Source organism: Cupressus sempervirens, chromosome 10 (assembly GCF_028749045.1).
Source record: "Cupressus sempervirens isolate cs-2001-9-10 chromosome 10, ASM2874904v1, whole genome shotgun sequence".
Lineage (NCBI taxonomy): Eukaryota > Viridiplantae > Streptophyta > Pinopsida > Cupressales > Cupressaceae > Cupressus > Cupressus sempervirens.
The window spans coordinates 228,428,185-228,451,491 of NC_143127.1; positions in this window are offsets into that span (position 1 = coordinate 228,428,185).

A 23,307-nucleotide genomic window follows, 5' to 3' on the forward strand; every position below is an offset into this window, starting at 1 on the left:
AAATCAAAAAGGAAGAAAAGAAGTTAACAAACACAAGATAAACATGTACAATAAAATAATCTAACTCCAAAAAAGAAATGGGCACAAGTTGGATTCACCAAAAAAATTATGGGAAAAGGGAGACACTTTAATAGGATTGTAGATCTTTACTTGTTCAACCCACTAAGCCACTCAAATATGTGTGTGAGGCAAAGAGGGAGATCTCCAGATACTATTGCTCTTTATAATCCAAATTACATTAGCTAAGACCCAAAGGAGAAAGTGTTAGTTTATGGTGAGTGATTAGGGAAGTATCGTATATACTTCATAATTCTTTGGAGGAATCATGTTAAATCTCGGTGTCTTTTGTTCTCTTCTGTGTGGTTCAATATTTTTTGATATTATTTATATTTTCATTTAATTGTAATTTCTATATATGGTTAATCCTAACAAGTGGTATTAGAGCAAGGTTGTTTTTTAGTTATCCTCTACAGGAAATTCTCATGGTTGAGTGGGAGTCTCATGATTGAGTGGGAGCGATAGCAGATGATGGTAAGCTAAAGGTGGAGAAGCTTAATAGTAGAATTTTTAGTTATGAAAGATTTAAATGGAAGACTATATTTATCAAAAGAATTTATGGAAGTCATTGGAAGAAAAATCTAAGAAACAAGGAACTATGACAAATGAAGACTGGGAGATTTTAGATAGAAAGGCACTTGGAAGCATTATGTTTTGCTTGGTGTCATTGGTGACATTTAACATTACACAAGAGAAGATGATGGAAGAATTTAAGGAAACCCTAGTGAAATTGTATGAAAAGCCCTCCGCTTCAAATAAGGTATTCTCATGAAGCATTTATTTAATATGAAGATGGAAAAGGATGGATCTATTGTGGATCATTTAAATGAGTTTAATAATATTACTAGTTAGTTATCTTCTGTGGGTATTAATTTTGATGAAGAAATAAGGGCTCTCTTAATTTTTTGTTCTTTGCCTAAAATCTAGAATGGCTTGGTAATGGCTATGAGTAATAAAATTTAATGATATGATTGGTGTTATTCTAGGTGAGGAAACTCGTAGGAAAATCTCAAATGGATCTACATTAAGAAGTGCTTTGAACACACAAAGTAGAGGTAGAATGACTAAGAAAGGAAATAATTCTAGAGACTGTGAGAAATCAAGAGTAAAGTTAAAGGGAAAGAGGTCTCAATCCAGAGGACCAAGAGATTGCTGGTACTGTGGTAAACCAGGGCATAAGAAGAAATATTTTTGGACTCAAAAGAACAATGGAGATAAACTAGAAGGGAACAAGGAGAAAAATGTGGTGAATAAAAAATCCAAAGAGGATTCTTTGCTTCTTTCTTTAGAAAGTATTGATGATTCATGGGTTTAAGATTCTAGTGCTTCATTTCATGCTACACCTCATAGAAGTTTCTTTATTCATTATGTCCAAGGGGATTTTGGGCTTGTTTATTTGGGGGGTAATGAACCCTTTCATATTGTTGGAAAGGGAAAAGTTAAGATTAAGTTGCAAAATGGGGATCATTAGCTACCACATGAGGTAAGACATGTTCCAAGGCTTAGTAGGCATTTAATTTCTATAAGACAAGTTTGTGATGAGGGTTTAATGCTAAAAATTGAAAGGTTTCAAAAGGTTCCCTTGTAGTAGAAAAAGGTGTGAAAGTAGGCACCTTATATCTTTGTACAAGTCATATTGTTCATTCTACTTTAATTGTTTCAGAGAAAAATAAATGTTCAGGAACAATTACCGCAATTGAGCAAGGAGAACAAACAATTGATGTAGATTCTAATACAATGCTATGGCACAATAGACTTGGGCACATGAGTGAGAAAGATATGAAATTACTTCATTCAAAGAAATTTTTAGTAGGTTAGAAATTTCTTAATATGGATTTCAGTGAAAGTTGTGTGTATGGAAAATAAAAGAGAGTGAGTTTTGTAAAGAGTGGAAAGGAAAAGAAAAATGAGAATTCAGAGCTTGTGAATATAGATGTATGAGTACCAACTCAGGTATCTTCCCTTGGTGGCTCTCATTATTATGTTACATTTATTGATGATGCAACTAGAAAAGTATGGATTTATTTCCTTAAAAAGAAATCTGATGTATTTCAAACTTTTAAGAAGTGGAAATACTTGGTTGAAAATGAGAATGGTAAGAAATTAAAATGTCTCAAATCTAATAATGATGGTGAACATTGTAGTCATGAATTTGAATATTATTTCTCCACTAATGGTATTCATAGACAAAAATTTGTTCCAAGGACTCCACAGGAAAATGGAGTGACTAAATGCATTAACATGACTATAATGGAGCATGCAAGGAGTATGAGGTTGCATGTAGGGTTTCCCTTAAACATTTGGGTGGAGACTATCAATATTGATGTTCATTTGATTAATAAAGGTCTCTCTACTCCTTTGGATTGTGGTATTCTAGAGGAAGCATGGATTGGTAAGAAGGTGAGTTATGTTTTTCTCAAAACCTTCAGTTGTGAAGAATTTTCTCATATAGATTCTAAAAATAGAACCAAGCTGGAAGCTAAGTCAAAGAAATGTGTATTTATTGGATATGGCATTGATGAATTTGGTTATATAGTTTGGGATTTTGGAAATTGTAAAATTATAGGAAGCAAAGATGTCATATTCAATGAGAAAGTGTTGTACAAAGATCTATTGCAGCAACATGAGAAGAAAGAAGATGATTATGTAGTGTTGGATAATACTACAAAAGATGATGTTCCAACAATTCCTCATGATCTGCAACAACTGTGACAAAAAATACCACACACCATAGTGAATATTAGATTGTCAACAAGGCTAAGTAGACCTCTAAAAATATTTTCTCCTTCTTTCTACTCTATTTTACTAATAGATGCTGGTGAACCTAAATGTTATGATGAAGTTGTGTAGGTGGGTACTAAGATTCAATGGGAATCTATAAAGAAAAATGAAATGGACACCTTGCTAAAAATAAGACTTAGTATTTATGCAAGTTGTCTGTAGGTAAATGGTATTTACAAATTAAATGAGTTTACAAGTTGAAAGAAGAGGATGGAGGTAAGAAAAGATTTAAAGTTAGGTTAGTTGTATGTTGTACAAAAAAAGGGCATTGTTTTTTATGAGATATTCTCTCTTGTTGTTAAAATGACTTATATTCATATTGTTTTAAGTATTGTGGCTCCTAAAGATTTTCATTTGGAGAAGCTTTATTTTAAAATTTCCTTTCTTCATGGTGATTTAGATGAAGAGATATATATAGCATAGTCAGAAGGATTTGAGGTCAAAGATAAGAAGAACTTAGTGTGTAGATTGAAGAAACCTCGGTAATGGTATCTAAAATTTGACAGTTTTATGCATGAGCATGGTTATAGTAGGTGTCATTTAGATCGTTGTGTTTATTTTAAGAGGTTGGATGATGACAACTACATTATTTTATGTTTATATGTTGATAATATGCTTGTAGTTGGGTCTAACATGGATCACATTAAGGGGTTGAAATGCCAGTTAGCACATCCATTTTTTATGAATGATTTGGGGTAGTAAAAAAAATCCTTGGTATGAATATTTGTAAAGATAAGAAGAACATAAAATTGACATTTTCTCAAGCTGATTATATTGCAAAGGTGTTGCAACATTTCTCTATGGAGAATGCTAAATCTATCAGCACACCTTTACCTAGTCACCTGAAGTTGACTAAGGAGATGTGCCCAAAGACATAAGAAGAGGAGGATAAGATGTCAAAGGTACCTTATGCTTTAGCTATAGGAAGCTTGATGCATGCTATGGTATATACTAGGCTAGATATTGCACATGCAGTGGGATTTGTTAGCAGGTATATGAGTCATCCAAGAATTGAGCATTGGAATGTAGTAAAATGGATTCTCGAATATTTGAGAGGAACATCTAGTAAGTGTTTACATTTTGGGAGCTCTACTACTAATTTATAGGGATATGTTGACTCAAATTTGGTAGGGGATATTGATACCAAGTGGAGTACTATAGGTTATGCATTTACTATTGGTGGCACAATAGTAAGTTGGGTTTCCTGGTTGCAAAAGGTTAATGATTCATCCACTACAAAGGTAAAGTATGTTGTTGCTACAAAGGCATCAAGGAGGTTATATGGCTTCAATTCTTCCTAGGAGAATTGGGACACCCATAGAGGGATAATTATTTGTTTACATATAGTTAGAGTTTCATTCATCTTGGAAAGAATTATGTTGTGCATTCAAAGAAAAAACACATACAATTGTGGTACCATTTCATTCAGTGAGTTCTGGATGATGGACAGTTAAAGTTGGATAAGATACATATAGATAACAATCTAGTGGATATGTTTACAAAGGTAGTGACAAGGGAGAAGTTGAGCTCCTCTTTAGCTCTGTTTGGTCTTCTAGAATGAAAAAAGTAAAAGAAGTAGCTGAGTCTAGGGTGGTTTGATCTAGTGGGAGCCCCATGTAGTAGCGGTATTGCCATAGGATTAGTCTCCAAGTGAGAGATTATTGTCTAGTGTGGAGCTTCATCAATTCCCAAGTGGGAGAGTGTAAGTTTATGGTAATTGATCAAGGAAGTACTGTACATACTTCATAATTTTTGGGCCCTATTTTATCAAATATTTTAGGCCAACATGTAATAATTAGTTATAACCCTAAAGTGGCAAAAATATATGTATAAAAGGACTTAGGGTTAGGGATTGTTTTATAATGTGTGATACAAAATTTTCTTTTTGTGGCAATATTGAGTTGTAAGGGATTGCAGATTATAATCATTGGATCGTAATAATATTGGACTTGCTATTTGATGGATGTAGCCCAAGATTTGGGTGAACCACGTTAAATCTTGGTGCCTTGTGTTATCTTCTATGTGATTCAATATTTTCTGATATTATTTATATTTGTATGTAAATTTTATTTATATTGGTGGTTAATCTTAACAAAAGGGCACCAATACCAAATTTGTATTATAAAGGAGAATACAATACAAGGAAATACCATCTTTGGCCCTTATAGGATAATGTGTTTAAAATTGGCTAAAATCATGTAGATCTAGATGCTAAGTGTATACAATCAACCCAACTAAGATATAGATCTAAGCTAAAGATATAAAAGGAAATAAAATATAAAATATTCACCTTAAAATATGTAGAAGAATATGGATTTCATCTTTTAAATTCACAAATCTCAACCTATTTTTGAATAACCAACTACAAATTCCTCAATGAAATGATGAAAGGAACAAAACCTAGAAATTGTTCATCTAGAAAAGTAACAAGGACTAGGTTGACCTATAAGGACTAATTTCCATGGAGTTGATGTAGTCCAACAACATTGTAGAAAAGTTGAACTGACTTCTTCAAAAATATCCCAAGGAGTCATTTCTAGATCTACATGCAAAATTCTACTATCTTGCTCCTACACATAAAAAGTGATGATTTTGTGTTGTTGTTGGATGAGGGCTTTCCTTGATCAAGCCCTAGATTGGGGAATCAACCTTTTAAATGATAATTGTGAATCTAAATGAATGAAAACAAGATAATGTTAGGATTCACCTTTCTTAAAACTCTTGTCAATAAGAATTTTTCTTTTTGATATGTTTTAGATCTTGAATTAGGTATAGGAATAAAGGGTATCTTCATAATTTGTAATAGATCTATCATAATCCCATCATGGTGTCATAGATATAAGTGTACATCAATGTAGAAGATAATGATTTCTTTAATTTAGATATTCTCCCTTTATGGCCAACAATAAGCTAGATCTTGAAGAGGAAATACTCACAAAGTATCTTTCAATACTTGATAGAAATATCCCTTTCTCTAATGCTTGTACTCCTTAAATAGCATGATTTTATTCAAAAAGTTTGGATACTTTGTGTGTGTAAATTAAGATATGAATTATGAAAATGAAGCCTTTGACCATCCTTATATATGCATTTTTTCCCAAAAAATAATACAAGTTGACTAGAGAAAGAAGTAAAACCAATTAAACCCTAAAGGCCTTTTATGCCCTAAGCCCCGCAATCTCTAGGGACAAGGTTGACCAAGTCAAACTAGTCCTAAAATAGGTCAACCTAGTACAGTCCAAGTCAACCTAGGTTGATCTGGTCCATCTTAGAAATAGATAATACTGACGAGGGGTGAATCAATATTTTCAATCTTTTTAGCCACAACTGAATATTATTAATTACTTTTTCACATGCATAAGAAATAAAACCAATAGTGCTAAACAATATAAACAACCATACAAGAAGAGAACTCATAACACCATATTTTGTTAATTAGGGAAACCCTAGCCAAGGGAAAACCCCAATGGGGATGGAACCCCCAAGATGATTCACTATATAAAGGATCTGATTAAGGATATTGCCCCAATTAGGAGTCTATGAAGAAGGTATAGTCTCTCGAGTCCTTGTTAGGAGACTAGTCCTTGTTAGAAGCCTCAACCCTATTAGGAGTTGGTAGATCATATACAAATGTGTGCAAGAAGAACCCACTACCCTAACATGCAACTATATAATAAGTTCTTCAAGAAAATAGATATGCATACAATATTGGATTACTTGTTGTACATCAAAAATCTTCTAATTTTCAATTCTTCATATAAAGAATGAATACGCACATATCAATCTACATCATATCTCACATATCACAAATCATAACATCGCATTCATGTGTCGCTTGCATTTCACAACATTTGCATTACTTCACAATTACTAGTTGCACACACATCTTAACTTCATAAATGAAGTTATTTATTTATACCAGGCATATCAACAATTCTTCCTTAGTTGGATCACATATCATCCTTAGAGTCATCTCATCAAGAATTAATAATTAAAAAAATTAATCAAATTATTTAATTCATTCTGCTAATATGCTCTGTTTTGCATTGTAACATCACTGCATCACTAATTCCTTCATAACTTGAACTTGGTTGATTGTAAGGACATGTGCACTGGTATGCATCATCAAGATGATGTCATGCATCTCTAGTTAACTACACAAGAGAATATTTCAAGGGAATATTTTGCTATCATCAAATCTTGTCATGTTGTTGTAACATTGTCTAATACTTAGACAATTTTCTTTCACAAGTAAACATAACTAAACTGTAAAACAAATGTTGCCATAAATGACAACCACATAACTCACCTTATCTAATTGATTGGTCATATTGCCAACAATCCACTCTAGGTTGACCTAGGTCAACCTAGTCCTAGAGGTCAAAATAGGAGATCCATAGAGAGCTTAGGTAGTTACCAGAAGAAATGACAAAGAAAGAGAAAGAAACAAGGAAAAGAGGGCACCAAGAATAGGTTCATCCATGGTCAAATAAAGGCATTATAAAAAGGGTGCTAAAAGGTATTAAAAGGAAAGTGCATCCATTTTAAGCCGGTACACAATTTACCCTTTATTGATACCTCTCTCTCTCTCTCTCTCTCTCTCTCTCTCTCTCTCTCTCTCTCTCTCTCTCTCTCTCTCTCTCTTCATGCATTCCTCCTTACTCAAAGTCTTTCTCTTTCAACCCCTTTTATCTATATCTCTCATTTCCAACATTGATTCAACCATGTCTCCCTTATGTCCCCTTTACTTAAATTTAATTTTTGATTTTTTAGGGAGAAATAAACCACATGATTTATGCAAAACTAAAACTTGTGCACATTTAATAAGATTAAAACATGTATCCAATATTACTACTATTAACATTGGTCATTTGGCATAGTAGGACCTAAATGGGTTTTGACTAAACATATCCTATTTGTATATGATTTCAAGTTAAATTGCATTATCAACAACCAAATAATATGTTTTGCAACTTTTTGAAGGGTCTACTACAAATAGTCATAGTTTAATAGAACATTTTCAAATAGCGTAAGACATGTTTTTATTACCATGAGTTTAAATGAATTAATTTAATCTATTTTATTTATTAAAATTTAAATTTTTATTGTTAATAATTTTTATTTTTAAAAAATTATAATTTAAGATATTTTGATGATTATATTCTATAATTTTTTGTAATTTGCATTTTCAATATAATATTATTTCAAGCAATCAATACCAACAATGGAAAATAATATGAGATGAACAATTGAGAAACAAGATGAAGAAAGGGAAGCCAAAGAGAGAATTCGAGGAGATTACATGAGCAAAGAATAATTAAAGGAGAAGGTATGACATCTACACCATCTCAATTTGATGTGTCAAATAAATCTAGCATTATTTAAGGAAGAAATCAGAATGAATCATTAATCAAATGATGTGAATGCACAACCTCAATTTGATGGGATGAATTTACCTAATGAACCTAAAGAAAATAAAGAGAATACACTAATTAACACCACTTAGAATTATTTGTAGAAACCTTTATGAGAAAATTTTGAAGCCAATGGTCAATAAAATTTTCTATTGAGGTTATTGGAAAATGGTTAAAAGAATTGGAATAACCATTTTAAAAACTTAAATCAAATTTTAAGATGCCAATTAGTTTTTGAAATTGTTATAAAACTAAAATTTAGAGAGACAATTAAAATTCTAGTGTTATGATTATGCAAAAATAGAAGTAAAAGAATTATTTTGTGAAATTTATAATTTGATTCATGTCAAGCAATTGGTTTGACTACATGAGAGACAATTAAAATTCTAGTGTTATGATTATGCAAAAATAGAAGTAAAAGAATTATTTTGTGAAATTTATAATTTGATTCATGTCAAGCAATTGGTTTGACTACATGAGAGACAATTAAAATTCTAGTGTTATGATTATGCAAAAATAGAAGTAAAAGAATTATTTTGTGAAATTTATATTTTGATTCATGTCAAGCAATTGGTTTGACTACATGTACTAAAGATCCTAATGTGACATGATGTGCTATCATGTCAACTGTAATGGGAAAGGAAAAACACACAAAATTAATAAGAAAAACATGAAAGTCATTAAACATAAGTTTAAAAACATTATGAAATGCCTTAGGGAAGAAGGAGAAAACTAAAGATCCTAGCAATAATTCTCCATGAAAATTCTCGAGGAGACTTCCCCACAAACATATCAATGGTGTTGATGCACTAAGATCATCAATTGAAATTGTTCCAATGACAAGTCAAGTGTTTCACCCAACCGAAGAGATCTTGTTAGAAGGTGAAGTTGATCTACAAATTGTGAGGGACATCTAAAATGCTTTTTGGAAATGACTTAAACATAATTTTATGAAAGATTTCCTTAAAATTTTAATCAGATAAAAAAAACTACCAAAAGGTTGCTTCAAATGATAAAACCTTTTTATGTTAAGATCAATCATCCACATGTTACATGTTATAGGGTGCATATCTCATCCACATGTTACATGTTATAGGGTCCATGTCTCATGCTATGATATTTATCATTGCATAAGTGTTTCTTTACAACTACTGATGTTTATCAAAAATTCAACATGGTATATAAGCACCTCCTAATTCACAAAGATAATTTATTTCAAGTGTACTATGAAAAAAATATGATTGTCATTTTTTTATAAAATGATGTGATTCAAATGTTTTTGTGCTATATATGGTGATTTGCAACATTTTTAGAGATGTCTACATCTAGAGAGAAAACATGAAATTGGTTTTAAAAAATTGTATTGGAGAATAAAATTAAATAACATATGGAGTTAAATATGGAAAAGAATTGAAGTGAAGAGAGTTGGTGAAAACGGACATAAGAGTAACTAAATTTATGATATTTTTCAAGAGAAACTAATTCATTAGTATATAACACATACACCAATCTATGTGGTTAGATGAAAAACTCAAGTTATGTAAGGGTATCTCCTCCTTTTTTATAATAAGTATACACTAAAAACTATGTATTTCTAATTTAAACAAGTTGTATTTTTTGTACACATAGCATTCATGCATGCACATGATAGCATAGAGGGAGATAGAAAAGTTTTAAGAGAGTATCACTGACCTGCTTCACAATAGGTGTATCATAGTCATGCACTAGGCCTTGCTTAGGAATAATATATTCAAACTAAGGACTATTTCTCCCACTATGAGGTGCACTTAATCTTATCAACCCAACAACATATACTTGAAATGGTTAGCACAGTATGTGCACTAGGTCTCTTAATGAGTCACTAACCTTATGCTACAGGAAAGTAAAAATGCAAGGAAAAGAACTTACACTATCGATGTAGGAAACTAACACACTTAACTCTATTAATACTGGAAATACAATGAAAAGAAAACAAATATTGTAACTTGGCTCATCCACTCAAACTGTTCTCACATATGTTGCAAGAACATTCACAAAGTGCGATGCTACAGGAAGGAACTCACAACTTTTAATTAAGAAACTAAGAATGCTTGGAAATAAATCTATTCTATCCTATTATAATCCATCTTCCAAGTGGGCCCCCTTGGTCAGCTTCTCTAAACTACTAACACAAGATAGAAGCCAAAAACTATTTTATTAGATTTCATAAATTCATTACATAACACAGAACTATAAAAACACAACTGTAAAAGTTAACAGTCTATTCTCTTAAACTATTTCTTCTAACTAGTTCTAACACTTAACACACTTGGGCCGATTCCTATATATATAGGAAATCACCATTTATTCCATAACAGAAAAGTAAATGACCTAACTTAAAATCTGCAAGAGAGAAAATAGGAAGATAACAACTGAAGGTGAGAAGAAGGAATAATGGCTTAAGGATGGAATAATAAAGTCTGAACATCCATTTGCCATAGATTAAATGCAGAGAAGGTAATAAGTCTTCATAGTTCCTCCTTACTCACTGCCATGTCTTCTAAAACTGATACAACTTCCTCCACCGTGATTGCTCCTTGGTGTTCTCTTCTTCTTAAATGTTGTTGATGCTTAGCTTTTAAATTCCTCCAATCATCTTTCAATCTTCATTAACAAGTTAGTTATAACACAAAACATGTTTGAAAATAAACATTTATCAAATTAAATTCAAATACAAGAACGCACATTTTGATAACTATATGAAATATTGCATACTATATATAATATTAGCAAAAGATGGCATAGTTTCTACCCCATAGGTTTATCATAGGTTCAGTAAACATAGGTCCACAAATGTTTTAACAAAGATAATTAGAGTATCAACAAAGTATCTTAAACATTATAAAATAAAGGCAAATTTTGGTCTCATCATCTGCCCCCTACCAAACTAATGCTTGTCCTCAAGCATTGCACTTCCTTTTTAGTTACTTGAACTCTCCAATTTCTATTATTCCCTTTTTGTTGCTCTTAAAAGTATAGTAAAATCCTCTAGTTCTCTCCCACACTTCTCTCCTATGATCTTCCTGTAACTTGTCAAGTCTATCAACATTAATGTCATACAAGGGCCATAGGAACATTGGAGGTTGCATTGTCAAGGGACACCACAACTCCAATATGGGTTGCTTCCCTAATTCTAAATATTTTAGAACTCTATGGAGTGTTGCTTCCAAGTTAATAGGGTTGTGTGGTTCTGACTTCTTAAGAGATTCAGGTAGTCTGGCCCACCTACTCCTCGCACCGATCATGGCTCTCTGAAGTGCAAAGTAGGACAAATTTTCATATTCAGCATAAACCTTAGTTCTAGTAGAAAAGATCTTCTCCCTTGCTTTTGGATTCTTCTTTCCATATATCAATGTGAACCAATCCCTAAGCATTTCATCTGGCTTACTACTTTCTGCTATTAAAGGTAAAGGTTATGTTCTTTCCTCATCCCTATAGTTATTCAATTGCCTATCATAATTTGCTTCATTGGACATCCATGACATGAGGGCTTTTAGGTGTACATCTCCTATGTAAAGCAAGGGATTCCATTTAGTCTCCAAAGGAATAACAAAATTATGAACATATAATTCACACGATAAATTATGTTACCATGGTGGTAGAGTCTGATATAGTCCATAGAATTCCTATGCTAATTTAAACTCTGCATTCACATTCTTGAGGGTTAACATTAGTTGAAACAAAAGAAACTGCTCTTTCAAATAGAGAGCATAATTTGTAGGTGGTGGCCTACAAGCAAGGGCCTGGTCAGCTAGCTTAAGAGCATGGTCCATGTGTTGTTTTTGGCTTTCTAGTTGTTCCTTTAATTCTGCAATTTCCTCATTTTGAGATACTATAATTGTATTCATCTTTTTCTTTTCTTCTTTCCACAAAGCTTCAACAAACAAATATTGTCCATACAATTGAAAGAGGAGTTTTTGTAGTGTGATAGCATTGTTGTCTTCTTCATGATCCCTTCTCCTCTTTCTTTGTTCTTGCCATAGATGTTCTACTAAACCAATGATCCATGTTGATCTATGTGTAACTAAGGCAGTGTTTGGATCACCATATTCAGGAACTGTCTCATCCCTACAACTGGAAGTGCCTATTAAGTCTATTGGGGTATCATCTAGATTTTCTTTAATTTCTTCCCTACACTCTTCAATAAGATTATCAAGTGCTTGTAATCTCAGGATAAGGGGGATAATGATCAGAAACAGTTTGCACAGAGGATTCCCTGGTGGATTTTTTAGATAGAATAGGATCCTTAGAAACTTGTCCTCTCATTCTAGGGCTTCTCCTTACATGGGTTCCTTCTTATGTTAAAAACCTTTAGCCTACTTTTCTTTTTGGGTGTTTCTACTATAGGAGCAGTTGCTGCAAGACCCTTCTTTGTTCTCTTTTGTTTTACAATTGTAGGGCTCGGTTCTTGATGAACATAAATTTCTTCTGGCAGTTTTTGTTTCCTCTTAACTTCGTTGGCAGTAGGTTTAGGAATTTCTTGTATAGGTCGAGACACATTTTCTTAAATAGGGGTAGTTTCTTGTTCATTTCCTTGAGTCTTTTCAGTTTTAGCCTCTTGAATGTTTTGTTCAACAAGCTAACTAGTGGGGGCTACATTTACTTCATTATGTTGTTCACTAGGGCCAACTTGGGGTTGCAGGGTTTTAAGTCGCACAAATTCATCCCATATTAAGGGGTATACATCCCTAAGTGACCTCTCTATTAACAACTTAATTAAAGCATGATGAGTAACAGAATTCTCTTTTCCTTTCTGAGTCTCCTCCACACTAATGCAAAGCATATTATACAAGAGATTTAGAATATTCATAGCAAGATTATGTCCTACATAGCTAAGTAGCTTGAAATGATGTGCATGAAAGTATGAAAATCTGCCTTCGCATGTAAAATACCTAATTATGTGCATGGCTAATTCATTGTAATGTGACAGCAGTGATATTCTCTTGCAACCTTTTTTTGTGACATCCAATTGAGGATCAAGCGGCCTGGTAAATTGGGCGCTTGCTGACCTAGCCTCATGCATGTTGGGGTAGTGCTCTCCAACCCCAGGTAACCTAGTTACCTCAGCGATGTGCTCCTCTATTGCAATTACTATTAAGCCCCAAATAGAAGCTTCTCTCTCGTAGAATGTCCTGGTAAATTCTACAACTACCTCTTCATCATATGTAATTAAGCTCAAGAAATACCCTAGCCATCCACATGCATTAAACCTTCTTACAACTTCTACATCTAAGAGCAACATAGTGTGCTCTACCAGTTCTCTCCTTTGCAACTGCCCACCCATTTCCTTAACACTTCCTCTGTTTACTCTATTTTCTCCCTTTTTGAATTCAAGCTTCAAACTATTGTGTTATTCTTCAGACTCATCACACTTCTTTATTTTAGGAAGCAATTAATTGGCATAACAAATTTTTATGCACAATAATTAAGCTTTGAATGAAGGTAAATCATACATTTGTGTGAGAATCATCCGAAAATAGGGTTCAGATGACGAAAAAATTTAAACATAGCTCACAGCATAGCTTGACATAGAAAATCATTCAAAAAAATAGGGAGTACAACACCACACTTTGCATACTTATGGCAACAAATTTTCATTAATGAAGGATAATGTGAAGATTTAGAAAATCATCATGGATAAATAGACATGCCTTTGGATATTATGACCTTCCCTGCCCCCTACTAAATTTAGACAAGTGTCCTCACTTGTCAGACCCAGTACGAGTAAGGGACTAGCATAACACTGCCATTATATAGATTATGCAGTGTTAAATATAATTAATGAAATTGGTGGACTATAAATGAAATATAATTTGAAAATGTTATACCTATCAATCTGATTGTTACACGTACCAAAAGGTGGTAGAAATAATATTAGTGGCAACATCCATCACCATTTCACAGAATTTTATTGAAAACATGGAAAATTTGATGACATGGAAAGTGGGTGGATGGAAGATAAGGAATTGAGATGAGGTGGATGGGTGGAAGGTAAAGAGATGAGATGGAAAGAAAATAAGTGAATAGAAAAAAATGAACTTTATGCGAACATAAAGTCATTATTATGAGCATGCACACAAAAAAAAAACTAATGTTGAAGAGCAGCAGTCGAAAGGTTGACACCTTCAGCTACAGGAAGAGTTACTTGAGTCATATTTGAATCCAGCTATTGGAACTACTATAGGAAATTTGATTTTGTTTGTGGTTGCTTGTATAACTTGAGTCTGTGACCATTGACTAACAATTTGAAAGGTTCCTGATCAATTGTAGTTAGTTGAACAACTCCATTATCAAAGACATGACTAATTTCATATGGTCCTAGCCATCTTGTCTGCAGCTTCTCTAGCATATCCTTGAATTGGGAATCATATAATAATGCCCAATCACCAACTTGAAATTGTTTACTGATAATATGAGAATCATGCCAGTGTTTCCTTTGTTTTTGCATCAGTTTAGTATGTTCCAAAGAAACTTTGTGCATCTCATCCAAAGAGTTAAGATGCAGAAGATATCCTTTTTGTGCTACAGGAAGTTCAATATCCAATGCCAAGGCTTTCCTTAGAGTTTTATGTTCAAATTCAATTGGAAGCATTTCCACCTTTCCATATAGGAGCTCAAATGTTGTGAATCTTGTAGTAGTCTTCCAACTTGTTTTGTAAGCCCAAATAGCTTCTTGTAATCTATTGTTCCAATCCCGATAGTGCAAATGAATTGTTTTTGTTAGAATATTTTCCAGCTCTTGGTTTGTAACCTCTACTTGTCCATTAGCTTGTGGATGATAAGGACTAGATTTTTGGTGCCTAATGTTATATTGTTTCATCAATTATGAGATTATATTAGAGGTGAATTGTGCACCTTGATTAGTGACTAGCTCTTTGGGTACACCATAGTGAGTAAAAATCTCTTCATACAGGAATTCACCAACTTTTTCATCACAGGCATGCTTCATAGCCTTAACTTCAACCCATTTTATTAAGTAGTCAGTGCAGACCAAAATATAGGACTTCCTATTAGATGGAGGATCAATTGGACCAATGAAGTCCATTCCCCATTTGTCAAATGGTGCTAATGTCATCTAAGGATTAAGAGGAATTTCATCTATTCTAGTTGGTCAGCCCATCCTTTGACACTGGTCACACTTTCTTATATAGTTGACTACATCCTTATGAAGTGTAGGCCAATAATAACCAGTTGTCAAGATTTTGAAAGTTGTTCTTTTTGCTACAAAGTGTCCTCTGCATGGTTCATTATGACATGCATGTAGAATGTCATATGTCTCATCTTCTCTCACACATCTTCTCATAACTTGATCAAGTCTAGTGTAAAACAAGAGATTATCTATCCAAGAGAAACAAAAACTTTTCTCTACAAGCAACTTCTTTTCCTCGTAAGAAAAATGTGCTAGTATTTTATTGGTTACAATATAGTTAGCAATTTATGCATACCATGGAGTTTGAAAAGAAATATGAAATAAATGCTCATCCAAAAATGCATCATCTACCAAAGTAGTGTCAACATCATCATGATGGATTTTTGATAAATAATCAGCTACAACATTGGCTTTTCCAGGCTTATCAACAATAGTTATATCAAATTTTTGCAACAATAGTAACCATCTTGCTAACCTACCTATTATAGTAGGTTTTTTCATGAGATATTTAATTGTTGCATGATCAATATGAACAAATATGGAATAGCTAGTTATGTAATGCCAAAATTTGTTCAGGGCATAAACTACTGCTAGCAATTCTTTTTCAGTCATAGTGTAGTTCAGCTCTGGGTTATGAAGGCTCTTACTGATATAATAGATTGCATTTTTAAGATTTTGGGATTTTCGTGCTAAGATTGCACCTATGGCATAATTAGAGGCATATGTATATATGTAAAAAGGTAAATTGTAATCAGGGCCTTGTAAAACTGAGGCTATGGTCAGAAGTTTCTTAAGCTACAGGAAGGCTTTATCACATTCGGATGTCCAACTAAATTCAGCTTATTTTGTGAGTAACTTATACAAAGGACTAGCTATTTTTCTGAAATATTTTATGAAACATCTACAATATCTAGCATGACCTAGAAAGGATCTTACATCTTTTGATTTTGTAGGTATGGGCAATGTTTGAATTACCTCTATCTTAGTTGGATCCACTTGTATTCCTGCAAAAGATATGAAATGACCAAGTACCATGCCCTCCTACATGATCATGAAATACTTTTCACTGTTAAGTTCCAAATTATGTTCTTGAAATCTTACCAAAACCTTTTCAAGATTCACCATTGCTTCTTCAAAAGTGACTCCAAATGTTGTGAAGTCATCCATGTAGATTTCCATACAATCATGTGATATATCAACAAAGATACTAATAACTGCTCGTTGAAATGTTGCAGGAGCATTGCATAGACCAAATGGTAAAATAGAATATGCAAAAGTACCCCATGAACATGTAAATGTGGTTTTATCTTGATCTTCAAGAGTAATATCGATTTGGTTATAACGACTATACCCATCTAGAAAAGAGAAATACTTATTTCCAACTAGTGTGTCCAAAACTTGGTCTATGAATGGTAAAGGAAAGTGATACTTTTTAGTAGCCTTGTTCAATTCTCTGTAATCTACACAATTCTCCATTTTCCTACCTTTTTAGGCACTATAATTGGGGGTGACACCCATTTAATATCAGATATAGGATAAATGAAACCAACATCAAGCAATTTCTGCAATTCAGTTTTAACTATTTCTCTAAGGCTTGGATTTATCCTTCTTAGTGGTAGACAACCTTCATTGATGTATATCCTATGAGTGCATAATGTAGGACTCAACCCTTTCATATCACTATAATCCTATGCAAAGGCCTTTTCATGCCTTTGATACAATCCTTTTAATTGTTCCATCTGTGTGGGTGTTAATTTGGGGTTAACATGAAGTTTATGACCTTTAGTCAATTCAACAGTAGTTGTGGAGTCTATCATAGCAGCTTTAGAGATTGGACTTGCTTTGAATTCGCAAGGTAAAAGTGGATAAAGAATTTTAGGTTCTTTAAGAAAAGTACAACTCTTATCACACTCTTCATATGTGATTAATTCCAACACAAAACTTTCAGATACATCTTTTTCTACCACACAACTATTAGTGAGGATACTCTGAAGTATTGACACTTCCTATTGCAATTTTAGACAAGATTGTCTATGCAACATCATGAGTTGTACTATAGAATTTAACTCTTCCTCTTCATCTCCTAAATCTGGCCAAACATATGTACTCAAATCTGGTAATGGTTGGGCTGGAGGATATAAATCAAATTGCTTTGTTGCTTGGCCATTTGATATGGTCATATTCCCTGATCTACAACTTATGTTTGCATCCACTGTGGCTAACCATGTTCTACCTAAGATGACAAGATAACTACATAGATTAACTTTAGGGGATAAAATCATGAAGTCTAAAGGATACTTTAGAGAATCTAAGGTTACAACTATGTTTTCTATCATCCCATCAAGGGTGATAGTAGAACTATCTGCAAGCTATAGAATTGTTGGTGTAGCCCTTAGTCCTTCTATTTTCAACTTCTTCATGTTATCTTTGGTCATAACATTTATAGTAGCTTTGAGGTCTATTAAAGCATTTTTTTAAAAACTGACCATTTATACTAACATTCACTACTAGACTTCCTAGATCAGAATATTTTGATGTAATCAATTTCCCTAGCATGATGTTAGCCAATTGTCCCACAACATGGATTGGGGTGGGGCCCTTCTTCTTCCTTCTAGGTTTCTTCAAGCAGGCTTCCCTAATAGCTTTTCCATAGACTAGAATTCCTTAATAGCTTGAAACAGTGGTATTTGGACATGTATATTTTTCAACTAATCAACGATGTCAAAAGGTTGTTCCTTAGTTTGTTCAAGTTTCTTTTGTATTAATTTTTTTGGAAAAGGAGGTTCTACTGCTGGTTGAGCTGGGGTTGACATGGTGATATTAGGTGAGTCAATAGGTTTACAACTAAAGGTTCTGATGCTATAGGAGAATCTGGTATTTTAGTTATAAGAGGTGGTTAAGGAAATGGTAAAGTTGTACAAGATCTCAGATGTATATCAGCAACATTCAGGGTGTAAGCAAGATACTGTTGAGCATTAGCACTATACATGGGCTACTGTGGTTGTTGGCTATTCAGATTTGGCTGAGGTTTTTCTGGTAATTGTGTTTTCTTTTAAGGTCTAGGATTTGCAGGTGGTGGCACTAAAGCAGGTTGTTGAACTGGAGGGGCTAATTGTGGAGCACCAATATTTTGGCTAGGCCATTGTTGAGATCCCTTCTATTGGTTCGTAGACTGCCAATTCCCTTGGGGTGGTTGCCATTGGTTTTGCTAGTTTTGCCATTAGTTTTGTTGGTTTTGTGGCCATTGGTTACTCTGTTGATTAGGCCAGGGTGGTTGGGAATTCTGAGGCCATTGGGATTGTTGTGGGTTATTTTGCCTAGCATTGTTCCAATTGGATTGATTTTGTGGAGGACCTTGGAAATTATAGTTTTGCCATTGATTACCATATGAATTTGAACTTTGCAAGGGGTCTTGAGGCATACCTTGACATTGGGCTGATGGTTGGCATTGAGCAACAAAGAATACTTGCTCATCATCTCCATCTACCTTGACGTACTCAGTTGGAAGATGTTGGTTCTCCATGCTTGTGACCTATTTACATTGGCAATCCTTCTTTTTCTTTCGGTAATGAGGGCAGTACTTAGCTAGTTGTAATTTAGCTTCTGCTTGTTTCTTCTTTGCAATCATTGTATCTAGATGTGTAGCAACATAGTTGATGATATCTTGTTTGAAATCTGACACTAGGTTGGATATTTCAAGCTTCAAAATGCCTTAAGTGATTCCTTTAGTGACTGTAAAATGAGGTCCTCGGCCTTTCTTCATGGTTGACCTTGAATAGTTCTAACAGATCTTCTTGAGATCATCCCAGGAAGCTTGATATACATCACCACTAGTTATCAGGTCCAATACTTCTAGATAGTCATCATTCACATCTCTTAGAAAGACTAGCTTTTGTGAATCTTCAGAGAATGTATGCTAAGGGCTCTTTTGCAGTGTGTATAAGAAATGCAAAACATAATCTTCCAATGTTTCTTCCTCCTTCTATGGTCATCTTGAAGATATCATCCCCTCTTGAACTAGATGCTTTGCAATATTCTTTATATTTATCCAAAAATAGAGCTTACATTTCATCCCAACTTCTTGCTGCATTGGCTCCTAAGCCCATGAACCATCGTAGAGTTGATTCTTTCAATGTTGTTGGAAACAATTTAAGCTTATGGGCATCAGTGTTGTAGTCAAAACTACAATAAAATATGTCAAACTCAAACAAGAAAGTATCAGGGTCTTTAGTGGCAAGGACATAGAACTTTGGAAGAGCACTGGGAGGTATGTTCTTAAGATTAGCATTGGTTACAAGACTTGGAAGAGGAAATGGAAAAGTAGGTTGTGCCATAACTAGAGGTATCAGATTATGAGGTTTTTGTTGAAAAGGGAAATTGGGTACTAGATGATTTGCAACTGGTGAATTTAGAGTAGTGTTGTCAAGAAAACTAGCCAATACTTCAATGATAGGTTGAAGACCAAATGTATCTATTAGTTCAGCTCTTGATGATGATACTGTGGGAAAAACAAGGCTTGCATCTTCAAAAGGTAACTCAACTTCTTCTTCTTCAACTTCTTTGTTCAAATTAAAAGATCCTAGTGGAAGAAATCTGCCATATTCATCTCATCACCTTCCTCTTTGATGCATGCAATTAAACTTTTCACACTGGTGGAAGAAACTTCAAACTAGAGGTTTCTTTAAAAACTTTATCTAGGAACTATGACTCAAAAATGCTCCTAGCTTGACACCATCCCTAAAAACAGTGCCAAAAATGACCCACCTCACAATAGGTGTATCATAGTCATGCACTAGGCCTTGCTTAGGAATAATATATTCAAACTAAGGACTATTTATCCCACTATGAGGTGCATTTAATCTTATCAACCTAGGGACGTATACTTGAAATCGTCGGCATAGTCTGTGCACTAGGTCTCTTAATGAGTCACTAAGCTTATGTTGTAGGAAAGTAAAAATGCAAGGAAAAGAACTTACACTATCACTGAAAGAAACTAACACACTTAACTCTATGAATACTTGAAATACAATGAAAAGATAACAAATATTCTAACTTGGCTCATCCACTAAAACTATTCTCACATATACTGCAGGAACATTCACAAAGTGCAATGCTACAGGAAGGAACTCACAACTTCTAATTAAGAAACTAAGAATGCTTCGAAATAAATCTATTCTATCCTAATCTAATCCACCTTCCAAGTGGGCCCCCTTGGTTGGCTTCTCTAAACTACTAACACAAGATAGAAGCCAAAAACTATTTTATTAGATTTCAAAAATTCATTACATAACATAGAACTGTAAAAATACAACTATAAAAGTTAACAGTCTGTTCTCTTAAACTATTTCTTCTAACTGGTTCTAACACTTAACACACTTGGGTTGATTCCTATATATATAGGAAATCACCATTTATTCCATAACAGAAAAGTAAATGACCTAGCTTAAAATCTGCAAGAGAGAAAATAGGAAGATAACAACTGAAGGCGGGAAGAAGGAATAACGGCTTAAGGTCGGAATAATAAAGTCTAAACATCTGCTCGCCATAGAGTAAATGTAGAGAAGGTAATAAATCTTCATAGTTCCTCCTTACTCACTATCATGTCTTCTAGAACCATTACAACTTCCTCCACCATGGTTTCTCCTTGGCCTTCTCTTCTTCTTAAATGTTGTTGACGCTTAGCTTTTGAATTCCTCCAATCATCTTTCAGTCTTCATTAACAGGTTAGTTATAACAGAAAAAATGTTTGCAAATAAACATTTATCAAATTAAATTCAAATATAAGAATACACATTTTGATAACTATATGAAATACTAAATACTATATATAATATTAGCAAAAGATGGCATAGTTTCTACCCCATAGGTTTATCATAGGTTCGGTAAACATAGGTCCACAAATTTTTTAACAAAGATAAATAGAGTATCAACAAAGTATCTTAAACATCATAAAATAAAGGCAAATTTTGGTCTCATCAATCACTTGAATATTTACAGTTTTATATGATAGTTTAAGGAAAAGATATACAAGATACAACCAATATATAATATGATTAGATGGTTGCACCTCATAATTCAAAATTTATATGGATGTTCTTCTAGTTGACTAGGATGCATGTTACAAGTGTCGTGCAACATTTCCAAATTTCATTGAGGTTGAACATGGAAAGGGAGAGCATGACATTCAAGAACATGTGTAAAAGAGTTATAAATAGAGAGGAAATAAAATACAAAGGTGGTTCCAAGCTAGTTAGTTTAGAAACAATTATGTCATGGTGCAAGTCTATAATGGACTAGGTAATGTAGGTAAGTCTATAATTTGTCTATTTTTTCATTTTTAGTACATGAATCCAATATTAAAAACTATCTAGATTTCTTGAAATTTAAAATATCAAGTGATGTGCATTTGTTTAGAATTTTAAATACAAGAGTGAGTTAACAACTAGTCTTGTAGATATTTGAAACCCATTAATACATATCTATTAGCTTAATTGAGGTTATTAGTATAGGTGATATTTAGTGGTTTCATGATACAGATTTGATTTTATGATGATTAGTTATTATGTTACATCATTAATGTCAACTATTGACCTAGTGTTCCTATTATGTTTCTACGAATAAATAGGATGAACAAGGTGGTGCAGTGAGTTTCAGTGGTAGTGATCATTATAAGAGAATTGGGAATTTTTTTGAAGGTCTTTGGTATGAACACTACTATTGAGGTGAACAAAGATATGACCAGTTGAATGTCAACTACTAAAACAGTTAGTGACAGCAATAGGTTATTTGATGGGTTTTTCAAATCTATGTTAAGTCAAGTAGATCAATAAAAAGAGATAGTAAATTCCACTATTCAAATATTATACTTATGATTGTAGCTAATTAGTGTGATCATTATAAGGATACGTGATCAATAAATAGTGACAGAGTTATTAAATAGGTTAAATGGAAATGTTTTCTTGAGTAACGATTAGTAATTGATGATTGGTAATTGGTATTGAGGTTGGGGTGGGTTTAGTTGATTCATTCATGATCTAGTAATGTTCCTTCATGATTTGAAGTGATTATCCATCATCACATTGATTGATGATAGGATAAGAAGAAAATTCTAGATGAAGAATTTTGATCTGATGGACGGATCTAGACTAATTGCACTATTGAATGCTTAATTAAAAACACAACTTAGCAGAAGTCTTAATACATTTAACATAAATGAAATTAAGCATCACAAACTCAAAAGCTTGAGGTGAAATAAACAGAATTGAGAGAGAGAGAGAGAGAGAGAGAGAGAGAGAGAGAGAGAGAGAGAGAGAGAGAGAGAGAGAGAGAGAGAGAGAGAGAGAGAGAGAGAGAGAGAGAGAGAGAAGAAGCTAGAAAGTGCAAACAAAGTTTGATTTCGGAGTTCGCCACAAATGTGACTACGTCTTTGGGTCAGCTCCAATAGAGTATGACCGATCTAATTAATCTCCAGAAATCAATTACAAATGCACCAAGTCCATTCCTTTGAGCACTTCGACAGCAACAAAACTCCGACATACAAGAATGGCTCAAAAATCTCCTTACAATACCTATCTATTCTTTCAAAACTTCACCAAAACCAATTTCTCTACAAGTCTCCTTCAAGAATTACAATAATTCTCCAACTTTTGATTGCCTTCAAAATGATATCCTACCCCCCTTTTTATACAAAATAATTTGCCTAATTTGGCCCAAAACCAATTAATCCATAATTAGACATTTTAACCATAAGACACCTACGAATAACCCCTTTGCCATTTTTTATATTTTGGCATTACATTCATATTTGGGGTTAGTTATTAATAGAATAACAAATAAATCCTATTTAAGAAGTGGGTGGTTTGTTTT